This window comes from Phalangium opilio, unplaced genomic scaffold, assembly GCF_054372755.1.
Source record: "Phalangium opilio isolate 3A_F unplaced genomic scaffold, DU_Popi_V2 ptg000061l_1, whole genome shotgun sequence".
Taxonomy (NCBI): domain Eukaryota; kingdom Metazoa; phylum Arthropoda; class Arachnida; order Opiliones; family Phalangiidae; genus Phalangium; species Phalangium opilio.
In genome coordinates, this window is record NW_028324178.1 from 1,807,899 (window position 1) to 1,825,285 (window position 17,387).

Sequence of the window (17,387 nt, forward strand, 5' to 3'; positions counted from 1 at the left end):
CTACCACCTTTTACAAAACATTCTCCTATTAATTAGCTGCCACTTTTTCCAAAACATTCTCCTATTAATTAGCTGCCACCTTTTCCAAAAGATTTTCCTATTAATTAAAAATATATTTAATGCAAAGCCACACAGTATGTCTTCTTCCAGTTCAATAGAATTTCGGTCCAATGGGACTATAATATAATCGCACCTTTTGGCTACGTTCGGTCGAATGGGACACCACAAAAAAGCCGTTCTGTCGAATGGGAATTCGGTTCAATGGGACCAAAGCATTTATTTTGTAGGGGCACTCATCATAGGAATTCCTCTTTATTTTAAATAATGCAAAATTTATATTATCCGGGGAAACAAATTAGAACGATGAATTTAAATTCTAATAATTTAGTTATTTTCAAATTTCCTCGAGATCAGTCGGCGATTATTCAAATCGCGAAACAAATATCTTTCGGAAATAGTAAATACGTTACGGACGCGTTTAGACAAGCTGTAGCTCGACCGTACGGTTATCTGTTTGTGGACTTAAAACCGAATACACCCGATAATTACCGATTACGATCGGGGATTTTACCGGAGGAAGTGTAGAAAAAAGATTTGTTATCATTTTCAGTTTAGTGTTTTTTTAATATTTTTTTTTCTAAGATGTTTCTCTGATCTTAAGGATTTATTAAAAGTTATGTTAATTAGATTTAATATGGTTAGAGAATCGAAGGCAATTTTTTACGCGTTCGGGGTCAATGGATTGCGAAAGAAATCGCTTTAGTTGTTTCAGAAACGGGCGAGAGTCGGGTCTGGACGATACAGCCGCCGTATCCGTTTAGGGAACTTTCGCTCAAGGATAAAAGGCAACGCGTGTGGTTAACCAAAAACATTCGCGATTTGCGGTGGAGTGAAGGGATCATGATTATTTTTAGCAAAACGATATCATTTTTTTTACCAAAGGATTAGAAAAGTCGTAATTTTTTTCCAGGTACCTGAACGCGAATGTAATTAATATTGAAGAGTACGGGTGTCCGAAAATTCGTCAATCAAGCTCAAAATGAATACGCGCGGCACGTTCTATCGAGACTACGACAATTGTCCACTCGCGAAAGCTCGTTAAACCGCGAAATGGTTTGTCCAAAGAAATTGTGTCAACACGCGAATTTTCCGAAATTTTTGACCTCGTGCAACCCTCGTCAAAGGAAAGCCGCCATTAAATTCGCTTCTCAAAATGAAATATTAACCTTAATCGAATGTTGTATAAATGTATTGCGAGGTAACGTGAAATTGACAGAAACCAAAAAGACGCGATTAAAGAAACACCGTTCTGTATTACGTCAACTATCCGGGAAGTTACCTACCGCGAAAAGAAGGGAAATTCTCAGGCAAAAAGGTGGTTTTCTCCCTTTGTTGATCCCGGGAATCCTATCGATTCTCAGTTCGGCGGCTGGAGCCGCTATTAGTAAAGCTATTAAGAACTAAACCATGGCCAAGAAGATGATTTTAGTATCGGAGGACGTTTTGAAAAGACTTCAATAGAATCCCCGAGTATCGTCCGAAAAAAAACCTGATAAAACCGAACGTAGATACGACGCTCGAATTGCAAAGCGATCCTAGCGAGGTTATGAATCGACGAAATTTACGTAACACCGACAAAATAAAAATTTACAATCACAAATTACAGCAACGAGTAAATCGGAAACTTAAACGGAATATTAGCAAAGCGAAGATGAAAAATTGGGAAAGCGAAATAGCCGCGGCAATCCTGTCCTATATTCTTAGCAAAGCGATGACTTTGTTCAAGTGGTTAGCGCGTTCGCCAAGCTTCGAGGTGACGGAACAGGGCGAATTTATCTACCGCGGACGTCCAGTAAACGGTTCTCACGTCATAGATTTATTAACGTACGCGGTTCCGGGTTCGAAAAAAAGTAAAAAGCCCGTAGGATCGGACGAATTTTGCGAGTACTTGACAAGCGTAAACGTTCCTCGTTCTTTGTACAAATCGACGAACCTTCGTGCTAGTCAGTCAACGCGTTACAAAAGCGAAACTAAAAAGTTTCACGATGATGACGAATATACTAACACTGAAGACGACGGAATTATTATGGGAGGCGAAGGGTTTAAAAAATGGGTCGTTTTGTAACATTTGGCGTAAATAAAAAATTTCGAGTATAATTGTTTCAATAGCGAATGCGGGGTAGTCATTAGCGTACCGAATGTAGTCACGAGAAGAACGGGATGTAGAACATCATGGAAAAATTAAAGGAATTGTATTATAACGCGTCGCGAGCGGGATCTTACGGGGGTGTAAAGAATTTATATCGCGCCGCGCGCGCCTGTGGTATAAAAGTAAATTTAAAAGAAGTGGAAAATTTCTTCGTACCATAGTTTACGGAATCGACGAACAATGGCAAATAGACTTGGTAGACTTACAAAATTTGAGTCGTTTTAACCGGGGTTACCGATATATATTATGCTGCATCGACGTATTTAGAAAATACGCCTTCGTCGTTGCCACTAATGACAAAAAGGGAGAAACCATGGTTAAAGCCCTGAATAATATTTTAGAATCGGGAAGGAAGCCGAAAACGATCCAAAGCGATAACGGAAACGAATTCGTTTGCGCGGCTGTGCAAAAACGATTGCGCCGATTGGGAATAAAATTTTTCGCCACGTATTCCGAAACGAAGGCGTCGGTAGTGGAACGTTTCAACCGCACTTTAAAAGAGCGTATGTTTCGATACTTCACCGAAAATAATACTCGAAATTATATCGACGTTCTGAAGGATTTAGTCGACGCTTACAACGACAGTTATCATAGCTCTATAAAACGTAAGCCGATTGACGTAACACCTCGTAATTCCGGGGAAATTTGGAAAAATTTATACGGCGATATAGACTTCTCGCCTCCAATTTCTTATCCTTTCGAAATCGGGGATATCGTTCGAATTAGCAAGAACAAAAAGACGTTCGAGAAGGGTTATTTACCCAATTGGAGCGGGGAGTTATTTCGAGTAACGGAAAGATTACCTCGAAAGCCGCCGTTAGATAAGTCGGAGGATTTCGGGTGTCTTCTACGAAGAGGAAGTACAGAAAGTCGGGAAAGACCTGGAAAATACTCTATTTAAGATTGAAGGAAAGGCGTTGTTCCAACGGTACAACCGAAAAATTTGTTCGCTGGAAAGGTTACCCGGCGTCCTTCGATAGTTGGGTGAAAGAGATAGTGACAAAAAAATCATGAGTTTCTACGTTACGTTACCGTCCGATTCTTCGACGAGTTAATTCCCCGATAATCGGATTAGTCGGTTTCGTACGTATTTAACGGAAACCGTTAATTTAAACGGTTCTTACGAAGTCGGGTTAGCCGAAATAAGTTATCCTAGAACTTGGAACAACATCAAGGAAGACGCCTTACTATCGCTAGTAAAGAAGAATCAATTCGTGGCGGAAATAAAATTACCGAAAGGATATTACGATACGATAACGGCGTTGATACATTTTCTTAATTCCGAAGTAGAGAAAGCCGTATCTTTATCGAAGAAAAATAGCGATAAAAAGACGGTGATATTCGAATATTCTCCGCACAAACGTCGGGTATCGGTCACTTTGAAGAAGGACTACTCGGTTGTCTTATCGGGGTTCTTGGCGATTACGCTTGGTTTTACGAGAGAAATGGTCGATGATTTTAGTATCGTCGATTATTATCTAGGAGATTTTACGGTCGATTTAAACGTCAGTATGCATTCGTTATTCGTTTACTCCGACATTGTTGAAAATCGAATCGTAGGCGACGTTAGTTCCCCTCTACTTCGAGTCGTGAGTGTCCAGGGCATAGACGGCGAGACTATAGATAAAGACTTTACGCGTCCTCATTACATCCCGTCGCTAGTAATTCGTTTCACACTATGGAAATAAGTATAAAGCGAGGAACACACATGCGTAAAAGTTCGACAGAAACGTAAACTGAAACGTAAACGTACAAAAAACTTCGACGTAAACGTACTAGAAAAGAGAGTTGAAATTGTCTCAACTTTTTCCGTCGTAAAACATTTTACGCTAAGCTCCAGCCAATCAGATGCTCGGATCCGTACGAGGTTTTGGGCAAAAATGGCAGAGAAAAAAAAGCAGATCGTAGAAGAGCGCTGATTTGGGGATATTTAAGGGAGGGTTAGAAGCTTTCTACATCTTTTTGACAAGTTTTTCTGTTTATTTTAATGATACGATTTTCGAACAAACTATTTGGCATACCATTAGGGCACGGTACAGTTTATTAGGTTCGTGGCATTGATTTCAACCCTAAGCCTCGGTCTCCTCTATGAGCATATAATCCTTTTTAACCGAAAGAGAGATGTCACTGTTTTCGAATTTCAACACCGCTAATTAAGTTTTTCGTTTGCGTTTACGTGTTCAAGTGCGATTCAGATCCAGAAACGTAAACGAAAACGGAATAGAAAATAGTTTACGTTTACGAGTTTTTAGTACGATTCCGTGAAATTTTTACGCATGTGTGTTCCTCGCTTAACTAGCGAATTGGGAGTTCTTGTTCAATTCGAACGAGGTAAAGTTCACGTCACATTACATTTCAGGCCGAAGAGAATGTGGACGTCGTTATAAGTAAACGGTAAGAGATACTACCGTCATCATTCGAAAGGAAGATATTGAGAGAGTCGAGTCACGGTGATGGATTTCGAGAGATATTACTTAAATCAAGGGCATTTTAGTTCGCAATATAACCCCGAGTTCGAAAATTATTACGCTTCTCAAGCCGGAAACGGAAGTATACCATTTTATCGCGGTGTTCCGGCGCAACGCGGATACGGATTAGCCAATATAGTAGCCTCGGCGTTTAGACGCGTTTTCCCGCTGTTTAAATTGGGAGCGATTTTTCTCGGTAAAAAAGTTTTAAATACCGGCGCGAAAGTAGCTACGGATGTCGTTAGCGGTGTTCCGTTGAAAAGCACGCTGAAAACGCGAGGTACCGAAGCTGGGAAAGAAAAGCTTTCGCGATTGAGCGACGAAATTAAAAATAAAATGGGCGCGTCGGAAATCGGAAAGACGATGACGGGAAGCGGTTTTAAAAAGAAAAGAAAGAAGCCGAAACTGATTAGTTCGGTCGCGAAGGCCAAAAGGAGAAGGTCGAGACCCGTATATTCCGACATTTTTACGAATCGGTCAACGTTATGAAAACGCGCGCGCAGGAATGACGTTGATTCATCCTAAATCGGGCGCCCTGAAGATTTCCGAGTTGGATTTATTCGAAGTACCGCTTACTCAGTCCGGTATAATCGGAGGCGAGTGGATTGAATTTGATCCCGTGTCCAACGTGGACGAAAACGCTACCATAACGTTCGTTATTCCCGGAGATTTCGAAGGTTACATCGATATTTCCAAAACTCTTTTACAAGTTCAAGCCAAAATTATCAGAGCCGATGGCGCGGTCATCGATTACGCGACGAAAGTTGTGGGACCGGAAAATTTATTTTTGCACGCGCTCTTTAGCGAAGTGCACGTCTTTATGAACGAGAAATCCGTCACGGCTTCCGCTCAAAAAAGCATGATCCAAACTTTGCTTACTTTCGGTGGTCCGGCGAAAACCAGTTTCTTAACGAGTTCTCTGTTTTACAAGGACACGGCGGGTAAATTCGACGAGCCCGCCAGTAACGACGGATTTAAGGCGCGAAAAGCGATAGCCGCCAATGGCGTAATAGATAAAATGGGTGTGCTTCATACGTACATTTGTCAGCAATCGCGGTACCTCCCGAATATCTTGAACCTAAAGTTCAAATTCACTAAAAACCGAACGAATTTTGTCTCCATACGAATACCGACGTGAAATACAAAGTCAAATTCGAAATGGCGTGTTTATATATATCTGAAAAGTACATTTAATTAACGAAATTTTAATCGCTCATTCCAGGGCCGTACAACGCGGGACGATGAAATATCCAATTATCCGATCCGAATGCAATTCGTTTTCCATCGCTCAAGGGTCCAAAATAACAATTCGAGACAACTTATTTAACGGTCAAATACCGAAGAAACTGGTCGTTGGCTTGCTCGAACAGAACGCGTATTTAGGGGATTATAAAAAATCGCCCTTCAATTATTTTCAAAATATAGGGGTTTATCACGTAGCTTTGTAAGTTGACGGGGTTTCGGTACCTCACAAACCGTTATCTCCTAGTTTCAATGACAATCTGTACGTTAGATCGTACATTAATTAGTTTCTGCAAACTGGGCAATTTAATATCGACGAGAGTAATTTTATTTCGAGAGAAGAGTTTCCCAACGGGAATTGTTTTTTCGTTTTTGACTCGACTCCGGACCTCTCTCATTCCGTCGAACATTTTCAGGTGATAAAAAACGGTAGCGTACGTTTAGAGATAAAGTTCGAAAACGCTCTTACCCAGACCGTTTGCGTTATCTACTATAGCGAGTTTCAAAATTTGATTGAAATAGATAAAAATTGCGCGGTTTTCTTCGATTATTCGAGCTAAGATTATGGATGCGCTACAACTAACCGAAATAGTAAAGAAAGATTCCGCGGCCAAAAATTTCTTTCGAGGCGTCTTCGCGGCCGATAAATTACCTCGTCGCGTCTCTTCTTTTCCATCATTTTACGTGGCCAATACGGGATTAGCGAATACTCCGGGCGAGCATTGAACAGTGATATATTTCTCGAGAAAGAAGAATTGCGAATTCTTCGACAGTTTCAGCTACCCGCCGGATTTCTTTCAATTTATCAATTTTGTCGAGAAAAACAGTTTAACCGTGACTTTCAATTCGAAGCTACTGCAAAACAACACCGGCAAAACGTGCGGGGGTTATTGCGTATATTTTACTTTAAATAGATGTCGAGGGATAAATTTGTACGATATCGTTAGTAAATTTTCCAACGATACGAATATTAACGACCTATTGATTTCCGAATTTATGGAGAAGAAGTTTTCAATAAAATTTTTAACTTAACAAATCGTTTTTTTTAATATTTTTGTAGCGATTATACATACATTATTAAACGCGAGACGGAAACTATACGCGGCTATACACGTATTCTAACGAATAACGTCGTCATTAGGGCGGGTTGAAAGGTCTCCGGCTGGGACCGAGTCGTCGTTGTCTTCGTCGGAGATCGAGTCGGATACCGGGTCTCGGGGAGGATCCAAGTGATCGTAAGCTAACGTCGAGACACCGTCATCCAGTATGAAACGTTTATCGTCGTACGGGTTCAAACACAGCTTGTTTTGTTGAACCGTGTATGATCGTGTTTTTACTGACGATCCGTTTCATCTCCGCTACGGTAACTCGACGATTTACCAGACAGTTCTTATAGTCTTCGTGTAAAACGGTCTTTTTGACCAACCGTTTGCAAATTCCCTTAGCGGTCTTTTTCTCACCGTCCGCCGACAAGATGGAATACATTTTCGATCGTAAGCCGCAGAGTTCTTTAAAGGGCATTCCGTTCAGCTCGTCCTTGAATTTCCCGAGTACCTTTTTATTGACGTTGCTAAAAAGAGGATGGTCGGTTGGGTACCCGGAAAAATCGTAATGGTCGGCTTCTTGACCCATGTCCTCGTACAAGTCTTCGGTTTTGATGGAATACGCGAGACTATCTGTAATATTTACCCCATTTTTTTCTTAGTAAACGATTTCAAGTTTTACGAATAAAATACGCGGTAACGTACCAGTATCGGTGAACAAAAGTTTCGCTTTGTCGCCGTACCGAGCTCGGATGACGTCGTAATGAAATCGAAACATTAGCAGTTTCGAGAGGTCTAAGATGGTAAATCCGGTGTAGATGGGTCGATTCAAAGTGATATTTTTCTTCGTTAAATGAATCCCCACCAAATCGTTGTGAAAAACGGTAAATTTTTCAAAAGCCGGCGAATTGGCTCTTTTCGCTGCTATTTTCGGAATTTGAACCAACTCGAATCTGATCCTGTTCCTTAAATTTTCCATCGTTTTACCTATAACGATAAAATAATATTAATTTTACCGAAAAAAACAAATATATATAGCGACCGCAGACGGCGTTATTCATCAGTTTGAAGAAATCTTTCTCAAAGTCGTTGGCGGCCATTTTCCTTTTTTCGGTGTTGAAAGCGATATAATCGGCGAGCAAAATTCCTTGCTCGAAGGATAAAATTCGATGGACACGGGCGACTTTCATTCCTTTTTCAACGTAGTACTTTAGATTACGGTAATGCACTACGTATTTGGCTTTCGGACGGAGATCGGAAACCAATCTAGGCAGAGAGTCTTTACGCGGAATGCCCCAATGATCCAGTTGTTCTTTGCAATAATAAGGCAGCTCCAACTTTAAGATGGTACGTTTTTGCGGGACTAAAGCTAGATCGTTATGATCCCGGTGTAATTCCGCGGGGTATTCCAAATCAACCTCTACGATGAATCCCAGTCGGTCGTCGTCCGGGTGGTTGAGGACGTTTTCGAATTTTCCCATTTGAAATTTTTCACCGGCATTGGATCCGGCGTATAAGTTGTTACAATCCAAATAAGATAGAAACGTCGTTGTTTTTACCGGATCGTGCGTTTCGGGGACGCATTTGTTGTTAGCGGTAGCTAAACGGCGACTGATGGTAGAAACGCCACCGCGAATCCCTTTTTCGATCAGGAGATGCATATCCGGATCCAACAACAAATCCAACTCGACATCCGTCATGTAGAGAGCGCTTTCCCACACGAAACCTGGACTGGTGTAAGAATGGGCGCTGTCCAATTTGTAATAGTTCATACAGAGGGCTCGGAACGATTCGAATACGTCGGCCAACTGCAAAGTGTAGGCGGGGACGTAGAGGTCGTGATATTCCCCCATATTTCTAATCCCGAACGTTTCCCAGATTAGACGCGCGGTGGTAATCGGCGTCGGATATACCCGAGTCGGTGAGAATACCATAGAAATCTTCCTTGGTCGGGAGATACGTTTGGTCGAATTTCTCTTGGTTGTCCATATAATCGTACGGGTAAACGCCTTTGCGAAGTAACAGCTCGACTTTGTCCGGGGTATAGACGGAATTTAGAATTGGGAACATGTTCGGACCGTCTTTCGCTAAATTTTGAACGAGCGTTTCAAGAGAAGCCGACAAGAATCGAAAACTGTCGACGAAACGTAAATGACCCAAAGAGAAGGAAATGTACGTTTCGCTATTACTCGGGATGCATTAGATTTTTTTAACTTTGATTTTGCCATTTTGTTGCAATAAAAGATGAGCGTCGTAACGACTATAATTATGGAAAAATACGGGTATGAAACTCGGGGGTTTTAGTTAAAAATTAAACGAATTATGGGCGGCTCCTCTATATTTTCCCGAGTAATGGTCGTGATCCCGAACTTTCCAGTCATCTTTCGAAAACGGTTCAGAGCAAATGTAACAAACGCTAGCCTCGCGATACGATTCTTTCTCCGCGGGTGATAAATCCATTTGTCGATTCTGTTTGATTTTTTCTAAGATAAGGTCCGATTCGAGCCCTAATTTATCTAAAAATACCGTCGTCGCGTCTATACCCCGATAGGTCGTCGGTTTACTAGCGGCACCTAAAAAAATATGAAATTTTTTGACGCGAATAAATTAGGAAAAAAAGAAACGTGCGAAGCTAAAGCAGTGGTCGACGAAAGCGGCGAGTCAGGAAGACAGGTGATAATTTTCGACAAATTCGACTCGAAGTCCGCGTAGATGACGTAAGGGACTCTCATACACCACCCGAACTTTCTGAATTTGAAGATAGGCTGCTTGGTGGGCATGGTAATACGTTGAGGGTCGTGGATGTTACATTCTTTAACGTGCTCGGCGTAATTGTTTTGAGCGTTGACGCCGGAAAAACGATGCAAACAGTAGCGACAATAATAGGCGGTGTTGTGGTGTCTCTTAACGTCGCTCAATAGGCGGCTTAAGCTTTTAATCAGACAATAATGTTGGTTCTTGCCCCGAGAAACTAATAATAAATCGATTTGCCGGTCTTTCGCGACTCGGTTTTCGCTGACGTACAGCGGAAAAATAAATTTTTCCAACGCGAAGACGTTTACCGTCAGTTGGTTCGTTCGTTCGAATTTCGATAGTTTGTAAGAGTCGAATTTGAAAGGAAACGATATAGAGTCTAAATTTAGTTCGTCGACGTAATTTGTATAGTTATTTACGCGCTCGGAGTGAATATCAACGGGATGTAATTTAGCTAAAATTCTATACAAGAAACACTTATCGTCCAAATTTTTAATATTTACAACGGCCTTTTTATCGGCGATCCATTTAGGTAGTTCGATATACGATCCACCGCGGAGCGGGACGTACGCGATAATATTTAGTTGTAAATGCATGATTTTATCTAGGACCCACCCGCTACCGGCATGTTCGAATTCCGACAGGGATTGTTCAATTTTTTGGAGACTTTCGATGATTTGACGCGGAATTACTTCGGCACCCTAAGGAGGTGCAATTAAATCCGCGAAAGTAAGGAAAGGTTTCCGCGATCAAATCCGTATCGGCTAGCTTGCGGATGAATCGCGCGTGTGCGACTAGATACCATTTAACACCGCGGTTTAAACGAAGTCTATCGTTAATATATCTAGAAATAGAATTCTCGTGCGCTTTGATTATTTTTACCGGGTCGGTTTCCATCTCCCTCGGCGTCACGCGCGCGGCGAAAACTACCCCGTCCAGCGCTTGAACTTCCTCGCATTCGTCTTCCGACGACGGTAGTGGTGGTGGTGGTGGTGGTGGTGGTGGTGACGAGCGTTTGGCGGGCGGGAGATCCTACTCGTCCGAATGACGTCGTTTCTCTCCGCGGGAAGTGGATGGAAGCTCGTCCGACGCGCCGGGGTGACTTCTTCGTACGTGGTTATGTAAATTATTTCGACGAGTAAAAGAAGCGGAAACGTCGAACAAGAAAATCTTATTCCGTCGTGTCGCGAACGAACGTGCTGGTTTTAATATTTACGCGACTTAAATGTCTCGGAACACTTTTCGCAGTTATACATCTCGATTGTTAATCCATGGAAAACCCGACACAAAATGATTTCGGAGCTACGCATCAGAACCTGCTTATAAACTCGAAATCTCTTTAGAAGGTTCCTTATCTTATCTTATCTTGGGAAATGCTATTTTAGAAATTGGTAAACCGGATCTAACCGGTATTTATTTACAACGGAATTTTCCATAAATATCTTATCGACGGTCGAGTTAATCTTATCAGTTCAAACAAGAGGAGCAAGATCATACAGTCACCGGAAATGTACTCCCTACGTCATTCGCCGTACTCATCTCAAAACAAAACACTCGAATGTAAATAAACGATAAAACCATATTTCTCAATCATTTTATTGCTCGTCTAATTATTCGAGAATACAATAAATTTTCGAGAAATATATTTCGCGATTAATTAAAGTTCCGAGTACGTTAATTTTTTGCGTCTTAATTTAACCCCGAAGATCCGAACCCTTTATTTCCTCTACTCGTGTCTTGTAACGTCTTAAAATATAAATTATTTTATCAACTCGAGACGATTTAATGAGATGTTTTACCTTACTTTACACTCTTCTAGATCTGGGTACGCGATTTTCTCGCAAATAAGTTGAGCGATTCTCGTGCCTTTATTCGCTTTGACCAAAATTAAAAACTATAACACCCACATTTCCATTATAATCTCGATCAATTACACCACCTGCAATAGCGCGAAAGATTATGCGAAATGCTACTACGCCCGTTTTATGTATTTTTTTAAATCGTACCTCCAATATGGATGAAATTTCGTAGCGCCAGACCAGATCTTGGAGCTAAAAAAAAATAGTATAAACTATGAAATAGACGAACGCTTTTACGTAAAATAGGTTTTTTTTAAACAAACCGAGTCTTCCGTAGCAGCCGTCGGGTACCGATAACTGTAAATCAGTTTTTACCAACGTTCGTGACATTGGAGCCACCGAGTAATCGTACGCGCTATAATAAATTATGACTTATAGATATAGGGGTCAAGTATTAACGGCATTTGTTAATTTACCTGTACAAGTCGTAACCCGCTGCCATGCTCGACGCTCTAGTCGGTGTATACGCGTTATCGGAAACTTTAACATATTTCAACGTCGATGTACGTGCGTTAGTGTTCATGCCGAGCGTGGTAAACGTCGCTAACTTAAAAAATCTTATTCCGCCGGTCAAGCGTTTTCTTATCTCCGCCACGTCAACGTCGCGCGCATTTCCCGACGCGTCATCGTCACGCGCCTTACTTCCGGGTTTGGCTCCTGTGACGTTATCGTGCTTATCTTATCTCCTATCAGTGACTTCATCGTACTTATCTTATCTTTAAAAAAATGGCTGCCTCACGTGGCCTATGAGGTCAAATCACGTGACCTATGACGTCAGATCACGTGACCTATGACGTCAGATCACGTGACCTTTGATATCAAAAAAATAGTTGCATGCAGCCCATTTTATTCCTATGGTTGCAGCCCCATAAGATTAACATTGTCCCAGAACGCCCACTATATATCTACTCGCATTTTTATAAAGTTTTTCTCCTTACCGTGACTTTAATCCTAAGATTTTCCCGGGTTTCCGAGGCACCATAAAGTAATGTTGATGTACAGCTGGGAGAGCTGGGCGGTAAGATTCGTAATCGGGACCGACTGAAAAATCCCAATCGCGCTAAATATTTTTTGTTTTGCGCGAGATTTACCAGAATTAAGTTTCTGGTCTACGTTTTCTAAATACTAAATTTTGAAGCATTTATTTGCTTCCTAAGGTTCATAGTTTTTACTATCTAAATTAAAGTACTAAGGTTGTATTCTAAGTTTTATTTTTACTGGAGCAGAGCTCCTTGTTTGAATTCCAAAAGTGTTGTGAGTTTCAAAGGGGCCCGTAGGCTTTTTAAAGTCCGTGAACTTATATACAAAGAAAAACAAATTTATTTGCACGTGTGATATGGACTACGCTTCGAGAGGGAGAGTTTTTCTAAAGATAGGATGACGTCTTTTAGGTGGTGTCCCCCCATATCGCCCAATCTCATTCGTCCCAATCGGAAGAATTTAACCCAAATCATATATTCCTGATTCAACCAAATGTATATCTCCCAATTCCCGTTTGCCACAAAAGGCGATAACACAGGAATTTGGCACAAATAACATATCCGTTTTATTAATTCGTATTTTCCATTAAAAAAGCAATATTTTAAAATAAATATATAATACCTTTTTCTGAGTTAGGGTTAGGTAGGTTAGGGTTTAGTTAAGTTAGCTTAGTAATATTTTATAAATCATTTAATTATAGTTCGCCTTTTCCAAAATATTGATGTTTAGCTTCATTGACTACTCAAATAATATGATTTTTCCAAAACATTACTTTTATGTTAGGTTAGGTTTGGGTTGGTTAAGTTAGGTTAGTAAAATTTTATAAATCATTTAACTATAATACGCCTTTTCCAAAATATTGATGTTTACCTTCGTTGACTTCTCAAATAATATGCTTTTTCCAAAATATTGATGTTTACCTTCATTGACTTCTCAAATAATATGCCTTTTCCAAAACATTACGGTTATGTTAGGCTAGGTTTGGTTTCGTTAAGTTAGGTTAGTAATAATTTAGAAATCATTTAACAATGTTACGCCTTTTCCAAAATATTGATGTTTAGCTTCATTGACTTCTCAAATAATATGCCTTTTCCAAAACATTACTGTCAGGTTAGGTTAGGTTAGGTTTGGTTAAGTTAGGTTAGTAATATTTTATAAGTCATTTAACAATGTTACGCCTTTTCCAAAATATTGATGTTTAGCTTCATTGACTACTCAAATAATATGATTTTTCCAAAGCATTACTTTTATGTTAGGTTAGTTTAGGTTTGGTTTGGTCATGTTAGGTTAGTAATATTTTATAAATCATTTAACAATGTTACGCCTTTTCCAAAATATTGATGTTTAGCTTCATTGACTTCTCAAATGACAACCCTTTTCCTAAACATTACTGTTACGTTATGTTAAGTTAGGTTAGGTTTGGTTAGGAGGACGTCTCTTTCTCTTTGGAGCGGTTATACACTTCAAGTAAATTTATCCCTTATGGAATGAAAAAAAAAATAAATAAAACCATCAAATTCTACTCTATTTGAGTCTTTTTGGGTATGCAATATTGGGTTAATTGGGATAGGAGAACTGGGAATTGGGTTAAATGAGGTTTGGGTAAATGGGAATTGGGTGTTTTAAATTGGGGAAATGGGGGGTATCCTTTTAGGTTCTTGACCCACCACACCTGAACGTCCCCTTCCACCGAAATGTAAAGTTAGGATCAGGCGTTCACGCCTCTTCTATAGATGATTTGGTTTTATTTTTAAAGGCGATTGGTTGCGGTTTTTTTAACTCTTTTGAACTTCAGTTTCTATTTTTAAACCTTTAAGGTTATTTTTTGGGGAACTCTAACCTTTTTTCAACACCGTGACGTCATCGTCACTCGGAGAGGTAAAAAGTAGGGGTGTGCGAACACCACCTTTTGGGTATCAAACTAGTTACGGAATACCAAAAAAATTTCCTTATCAAATACAGAATCGAATAGTTTGTTCCAAATTGAATACCGAAAAGTTAGGCCTTGCCTTTTCCTGCTTCTAAAAATTATATCTATCCCTGATCACACCAACATTAAAAGGTGGGACGAGATTGAGAGTATAATCAAACAAGTTGGAAAAACCAAAATATTACCTTTCCGAGTCAAGAGGTCTACTACAACAAACTTATTTACCTAGATATGGAATTATTTCTCTTTTTTTTTTTTGAAGTAAAAATTTACAAATTAATAAAGCAGCATTCCAAGAATAGAGAATACATAGTAAAGCAGACGACATTTAACATCCAATAAGGATAAATCTTGGACACATGGAAGTCAGTCAATGGATAAAAGAACAGGAAATGAAGTGTATAAATTTTGGAGAGAAATAACCTTTATGTGTTTTAAAGGCCCAATTGTCTACACTTCAGCTGTTTACACAACTGGTCTGCAGTGTAAACACTATCGTCTCGTCTCACCTCAACAATATTCTTAGTTTGCCAACATGAGTGTTAACGTTAAATAACACCAAAGCTGATTTGTGGCTAGACGCACTGAAAGTCTTGCGCACCATAAAAAGAATGAACACTCCGTAGCTACTACCCGTTTACCATTGGCTCTTTCACTGGTCTAATGGCCACCACGCTCTTTTCTTCTATTCTAAAACCCAAACCTGATTATTTAAACGTGTATTTAACTTTCGGCTCACTCTGAACCGTTAATGTCTCTTCAATTCAGACACGAAAATTAAAACCCATGGTTTACTACACCTTGCGCCTCAATTATACACACTTTTGTTCACTAGGCCTATTACGGTTAATACTTGATTTAACCGACAGATTGTAAGCCTTAGCGTTCTTATTTTAATAACTATGGCAAGGATTATTCTATATACAGATGTAGTATAGCTTAAGTAATAGGCCCCAAACTGAAACGAAAAGTAGCCTATAGCCTGTGTCGCCTACCCCTGTCGCCGCCACTGGGTTTCGCGCGTTGCAGACGACGGAGAGCTGAACTTTGCGCTTTACGATTTTTGGGAATATGTTCAGTCCACTGCCGTCAACGTCATTTCCCCCATCCTTTTTCCATAGAGATAGGAACATAAATACCTCTAGTGTCACAACATGGAAGCGTCCCCATAGACTTTAACCTTATCATTAGTGAGTATACAACGTTAAAAACAGTATTCTTTATCAAATGCACCCAGCGCCATCTGTGCAAAAAGGGAAGAACTATTTTAATATATTTTCAACGGCGTAGTCTGCTACTGTGTCTGTGCGTGTATTTTATTCTAGGAAATTCGAGGGAAGTGATAATTAATTATTTAAACAAATTGATGGTGATTTGTCAGGTTAGTTAAACAAACATTATTTTTTTTGGAGTGAATGAACGAACCATGAACGCTGAATGTAAAATGTACGTATATAATGTGTAATGTACCAAGTTACCAACTAATAAATAAATTCAAATTATAAATAGACTATTATTGTCCTTGGAATAAAATCAGTTTGGTCAGTCATTTTCTAATAATCTCTCTTTTCATTTTCTCGTTCATATTCTTTGCTATTTTCCTCAGCCTGATATCTGTGTAGATGTTCATAGCCTTTTTAACAATGTGATTTAAATGGTGGTTCCATCGAAACTCTTGGTCATACATGTGCTCCGTTAAGAGTGGGAAATATGCTTTCATGCATTAAGCATAGTCTAACCAAGAGTTTCAATTTTGAGTGGAAGGTTTTTAATGCAACCACCACATTTTTCTAGATTAAGACTTCTAATGCATTTTTCAGTAAGATCAATGATTTTGACAATATCCTTAGATGGATGGATCAAACCACCGTGGTCGCGAATCAAAATCAACGTTTTTGATGAAAGACAATAATCATGGAAACTAGTATGGGTTCATTTGGAGTTTCTTCTAGCGCTGCTTTGCATTGATGGCATTTCCGATTTTTGCGAAGCTTTCTTACGACAAAGGATGTTGTCCCTGATCAAGTTAGATCCATCGAAGTAAAACTCCATGTCAGCCTCATCATCTTGTTCTTTTTCATTAGTAATTGTCTCATGAGATTTGTTGGTATTAATTTTCGAGGAAATTGTTAGAAGCTTCATACAAGTTAGGAAACGATGTTTCATTCAGGGCCAATATATTTACAAAGCCGGAAGCTTCTAACTTTGCCATGAAAAATCTCTTATAGACAGACTTAAACTGCGCTACTGTGGCAGTGGCGTAACTACAGGGGTGCAGAGCCCGCAACTGCGGGCGGGCCCAAGGCTTTTGGGGGCCCTTTCCAAATTTTGCTTATAGACTGATTGTCCCATATTTTTAAGTGTCCTATAATTCCACAAATTGTCCAATAAAGTCCTATATTTTTGAGATTTCTAAGTTATTATTTAAAATCCCAGGTGTATGACGTTTTAAGCGCAGAATTAGTGATATCTCATTTGGTCAGATCAAGAAATCGCTCAGGAATTTTTTATTTACAATTTTCACATAATTGAATTTATACGATTTTTTAAGGTTTTTGTATGAAATGATAACAATTTGAATTCTGAGCTGCACTCCAAAATAACTCAACATAATTTTGCCTCAGACCTTACATTTAAATATATAAGCCAACAGTTTGAACTGAATTATTGCACAGAGCTTTAAAATATGTTTAGTTGTAAAATATTGTTTTGAAAATTTGTTTTCTCTGAAAACCTCTCTTCCTACCTGACCTTTTTAAATAGCTTGATTTGGTCATTTGGTCTCTTTTTACTACATTGCCACTTTTTCAAGTAAATCAAAAAGTACATCTGTGTGATCCATTCAGCATATATTTAGATCTAGGTGCGAGGTATACGTTCATTTAAAGAATCTTAAGTTCT

At 39.6% G+C, this 17,387-nt stretch overlaps 1 pseudogene; it reads right to left on the minus strand.

The window, feature by feature from the left end:
• Positions 1–11,405: 11,405 nt before the first annotated feature.
• On the minus strand, positions 11,406–13,114 carry LOC149663562 (deoxyuridine 5'-triphosphate nucleotidohydrolase-like; annotated as a pseudogene).
• Between the last annotated feature and the right edge of the window lie 4,273 nt (positions 13,115–17,387).